The sequence below is a fragment of the Musa acuminata genome, chromosome BXJ3-1 (assembly GCF_036884655.1).
Source record: "Musa acuminata AAA Group cultivar baxijiao chromosome BXJ3-1, Cavendish_Baxijiao_AAA, whole genome shotgun sequence".
NCBI classification, from domain to species: domain Eukaryota; kingdom Viridiplantae; phylum Streptophyta; class Magnoliopsida; order Zingiberales; family Musaceae; genus Musa; species Musa acuminata.
The window spans coordinates 29,497,575-29,503,574 of NC_088349.1; positions in this window are offsets into that span (position 1 = coordinate 29,497,575).

Here is a 6,000-nt window from a genome sequence, read left to right on the forward strand (position 1 = left end):
CGTTGCACACATAGATCTTGATGTGAGTGATTAGGCCTACTGGCTCGGGCCTAATCATATTAGGTTGTGGTCCATGATCATCTGGTGTGATTGCTTATACACATACTAGATATATATATATATTTGCATGCGATGTAGATATATATTAAATATGTATATGTGTGACATGTCATATTAGGAGACCAAATCATAGAAACATCTCTCGATAATATTAAGTCGGTAAACGTGAGGCAATTAGATTGACCCACGTGGCCTTCCATCGTTATGAGTAGGAACTGAATCCCGGTGTAGGTTGAGTTGGTCGAGTCCCTCGAGACTCACCTATATCGCGATTCGCTATCTTGCTTACGACATAGAGATGTCACCGGTGACCTGAGGGCATGATATGCTTGGTCGAGTCCCTCGAGGGTATATCATCAAATCAGACTCATCTTGTAACGAAGGTGTTGACTTAACCGAGCATCATGGTTGGTCGAGTCCTTCGAGGCCATGGTGATTCGGAGGCCGACAGGACGGGAATCACAAGGAGTTGTGATCGGCAAGAGTTGTCTACCTTTTAGGCTTAGTGTGATTGGTCGAGTCCCTCGAGGTTACACTAAGACGCTGATTGGATCCTGATCCCCACTAGAAGTCTGCCGGAGACTTCCGTTTCACGTGCTGAGGGTGTCGCGTGACTCGTTAGTAAAATAGTGGGAGCATATTAAGATAGAAGTCCATATCTTGATAGTTTATTTATTGCAAAATCTGCATGTTATTCATTTTTGCTACATCTTTATTTTCAGAAAATGTCGCTTTCAAATCCCTTACGTGGCATACTTGATGTCAACCGCCTCACTGGTCCAAATTATACGGATTGGCTCCGTAACTTGAGAATTGTTCTCACAGCGGAGAAAATCGTGTACGTCCTTGATACAGTGATGCCTACGCCCGAAGAAGGGGCAAGCGAGGATGAGATCGCTCGCTACGTGAAGTACATTGATGACTCCACTCTTGCTCAGTGCTATATGTTGGGCTCTATGACTCCAGAGTTACAGAGACAACATGAAAAGATGGATGCCAGATCCATTCTCCTACATATCCGTAAATTGTTTGAGGAACAGGGAAGGACTCAACGATATGAGATATCCAAGAGCCTTTTCCGCGCTAGGATGACTGAGGGGACACCGGTTCAGAACCATGTCCTAAAGATGATTGAGTGGATAGAGAAACTCACAGGTCTAGGAATGGTCCTAGAGGATAACTTGTGTGTGGACATTGTGCTTCAGTCCCTACCAGATTCCTTTTCACAGTTCATAATGAACTTTAATATGAACAAGCTTGAGGTGACTCTCCCAGAGCTCCTCAATATGTTGAGGGAGGCAGAGAGTACTATTAAGAAAGAGAAGCCAGTTCTCTACACTGGTGAGACCAGAAAGAAAAGGAAAGCAGAAAGGTCCCTTAAGAAGGGAAAGGGCAAGGGCAAACAAGGTAAAGCAAAGGTTGCTAAGAAAGACCCAACAAAGGACAAAGGCCAGTGCTTCCACTGTGGTAAAGATGGGCACTGGAAGAGAAACTGCAAAGAGTACCTTGCAGAAAGGGCGAAACAAAAGCTTGATGAAGCTTCAGGTACATTCATGATCAGTCTCCATTTGTCAGACTCTTATGATAACACATGGGTATTAGATACCGGTAGTGCTTATCATATATGTAATTCGTTGCAGGTTCTGGCAAGGCCTAGGAGACTAGAGAGAGGCGAGATGGACCTCAAGATGGGTAATGGAGCAAAAGTTGCTGTATTAGCTGTTGGCGAGGTCGCCCTACATTTGCCTAGTGGAGCTTTTATTGCATTAGATGCATGTTATTTTGTTCCTTCTATTATCAAAAACATTATCTCCATTTCATGTTTAACAGTTAGTGGATATAAATTTGTTTTTGAGAACAATGGTTGTTCGATATTATTAGATGATAAGATCATCACGAAAGGAACATTGCATAATGGTTTATTTATGTTAGACACCACTCCACATATCATGAATATAAATGTGTCCAAAAGGAAACGAGATGAGTTGAACAGTGCATACCTGTGGCATTGTAGGCTAGGTCACATCCATGAAAGAAGGATTCAAAAGTTGCTAAATGATGGATATCTAGATCCATTCGACTATGTGTCATATGCAACTTGTGAGCCTTGCATTCGTAGAAAACTGACCAACTCTCCATTTAGTGGAACTGGAGAGAGAGCCACTGAGTTGTTGGAACTCATACATAGTGATGTATGTGGACCCATGTCAACTCATGCCATTGGAGGTTACTCCTACTTTATTACATTTACTGATGATTTCTCAAGGTATGGATATGTGTACTTAATGAAGTACAAGTCCAAGGCCTTTGAGAAATTCAGAGAGTATAAGAATGAGGTGGAGAACCAGACTGGAAAGAGTATCAAAACTCTTCGATCAGATCGAGGAGGTGAGTACTTAAGTACAGAGTTTACTCACTTCCTCAAGGACCATGGGATATTATCCCAATGGACACCTCCTTATACACCTCAGCTCAATGGTGTCTCTGAAAGGAGAAATCGTACATTATTAGATATGGTACGGTCCATGATGAGTTTCGCTGACCTACCCATCTCATTCTGGGGATATGCCCTAGAAACCGCAGCTTACCTTCTGAACAGAGTTCCAACTAAGTCGGTGGTGTCTACACCATATGAGATATGGAAAGGGAAGAAGCCTGATCTTAAAGTAGTTAAGATTTGGGGCTGCTCTGCCCATGTTAAAAGACACAACCCCGATAAGTTAGAATCAAGGACAGGGCGATGTAAATTTGTGGGATACCCCAAGGAAACTTGTGGGTATTATTTCTATCATCTCGAGGACCAAAAGGTCTTTGTAGCTAAGAGAGCAGTGTTCCTTGAGAAGGAACACATTCTTGGCGGAGACAGTGGGAGAATGATAGAGTTGAGCGAAGTTAGGGAACCAAGCTCAAGCACCACTCTACAGCCCGAGTCTGTTCAGGTACCTAATACACAAGTTTCAACTTTACGCAGGTCTGATAGAGTATCTCATCCTCCTGAGAGATATGTGGGACATATTAGAGGAGAGGATGCTGAGGATATTGATCCTCAGACCTACGAGGAGGCTATTATGAGTATAGACTCCGGGAAGTGGAAAGAAGCCATGAATTCTGAGATGGATTCTATGTACTCCAATAAGGTTTGGAACCTAGTTGATGCACCCGAAGGTATTGTACCCATCAGTTGCAAGTGGATCTTTAAGAAAAAGATCGGAGTAGATGGAAAGGTAGAGACCTATAAAGCAAGGCTAGTGGCTAAGGGGTATCGTCAAAGGCAAGGTGTTGACTACGACGAAACTTTCTCACCCGTAGCAATGCTAAAATCCATCAGAATTCTATTGGCTATTGCAGCACACTATGATTATGAGATCTGGCAGATGGATGTGAAAACCGCATTCCTCAACGGGAACCTGGAGGAGGAGGTGTATATGATGCAACCTGAGGGATTCGTGTCCAAGAACTGCCCAGATAAGGTGTGTAGGTTGCTTAGATCCATTTATGGACTAAAGCAAGCTTCCCGAAGTTGGAACATAAGATTTGATGAGGCAATCAGATCTTATGACTTCGTTAAGAACGAAGATGAGCCTTGTGTATATAGAAAGGTAAGTGGGAGCGCTATTAGCTTTTTGGTGTTATATGTGGATGACATCCTCATCATTGGGAATGACATAGGAATGCTATCCACAATAAAGGCTTGGTTATCTAGACACTTCTCCATGAAGGACTTAGGAGAAGCATCTTATATCTTGGGGATTAGAATCTATAGAGATAGATCCAAAAGGATGCTTGGCTTGTCCCAGTCCAGGTACATAGAAACTATTGTCAAAAGGTTTGGCATGGAAAATTCCAAAAGAGGTCTCATACCGATGAGACATGGGATATCGCTTTCTACGAGTATGTCCCCAAAGACTCCAGAAGAAAGGGCGAACATGGATATGATACCTTATGCCTCAGCAATAGGGTCTATCATGTATGCCATGCTATGTACTAGGCCTGATATAGCGCATGCTCTGAGTGTCACGAGTAGGTATCAGGCGGATCCAGGCTTGGAGCACTGAAAAGTAGTAAAGTGTATCCTTAAGTACTTGAGAAGGACTAAGGATCTTTTACTAGTATATGGAGGTAATAGCCTTAAGGTTGAAGGCTACACTGACTCAAGTTTTCAGTCTGATGTCGATGATAGCAAGTCGAATTCAGGGTATGTGTACACCTTGAATGGAGGAGCAGTGTGCTGGAAGAGTTCCAAGCAAGATACCACTGCTGACTCGACCACAGAGGCGGAGTACATTGCTGCATCAGATGCAGCAAAGGAGGGAGTCTGGTTGAAGAAGTTCATCACAGATTTGGGAGTCGTGCCAGATAGTGAGGAGCCGATTTCCCTATATTGCGACAACAACGGGGCAATTGCTCAAGCGAAGGAACCTAGGTCTCATCAGAAATCTAAGCATGTTCTGAGGAGGTTCCACCTTATCAGAGAGATCGTGACCCGAGGAGATGTAGCAGTGGAAAGAGTTCCATCCGAAGATAACATTGCAGATCCACTAACAAAGCCATTGTCTCAGATTGTCTTTGAGCGTCACAGGGGTCTGATGGGGATCAGACACATAGGTGATTGGCTTTAGGTCAAGTGGGAGATTGCTAGTCATAAGTGCCCAGCAAGCCAATCACGTGAGTGATGGCACGTGTGACTTGATACAGAATCTTTTTGCTTATTATATTTTGGCGTATATCACTTTATAACTATTGCATAAATGCATATATATTGTGATGTCCTTGGATTTGTGCAATGGGAATCGGATCGTGATAAGATCACGATAATGAGATCGATTCACCTTTAAACACATATCCTAAATAATCCCGGTCATAGGTTACTCGAGAGGGACATCGTGATAACCGGATAGACTGGTGTGCTGTATACCCGTCCATATGATGGATGCAGCTGGTCTCATAGCTGCTCGTGTAGGGACACTAGGGATACAGTACAGGTGCTCATTGGAGAATGAGTTCACTGATTGATCCGCTTACGGAATGCTGGATGGTTGATGATGCCTTATTGTCAGACAACGATTCCGTAGTCCTAGTGGTGTATCTGGTTCTTAGACTTGAGACACCAAGGATGTCCTGTATGAGTGCTCCACTCTTTGATACCAGACTTATAGGTTTGGCTGTTCCCAGATCTAGTACAGCTGGTCATTGGGAGTGGTAGTCGACCTTACGAGGGCTATTGAGTGTCGATAGAGGATCATCCACTCTCGGTATCATGAGAGGAATATCCCATGTGTTCTTGCTCAGACAAATCCCTGGCCAGGGTCATTCGGGTTGAGAGAGAAAGAGTTCTCCGGGAGAATCCGATTAGAGCGAGACTCGAGTAGAAACCATATGGGTCTGACAGCACCATGCTCGATATACGGTCTCTGGGATATTAGATGGATGAGGGACTATAGGTACATGGTAACTGAGGACAAACAGGTCCAATGGATTGGATTCCCCTGTATCGTCTGGGGACTACGGCGTAGTGGCCTAGTACTTCCGTAGTCGATGAGTCGAGTGAATTATTACAGAGATAATAATTCACTGAGTTAGAAGGAGTTCTGACAGGTATGACTCACGGCCAGCTCGATATTGGGCCTAGAGGGTCACACACATATGGTAGGCATTGCGATGAGTAGAGGTTCGGATATGAGATATCCGACGGAGCCCTTGTCTTATTGGATGCAGATCCAATACCCACTAGGGAAAGGACCCATTAGGGTTTTGACACGGGATCTCTATAAATAGGAGGGATTCACAGCCTCATAGGCTAGAGTCTTTGCTTGCCCTTCCTATTCTCCTCTCCCTCTCCACCTCAGAGTAGGCCTGGAGTTTTGAGGAGCGTCGTCGCAACCCTGCTGTGTGGATCACCGCTAGAGAGGAGGACGCTTGACCTCCTTCACCCTCTCCTAA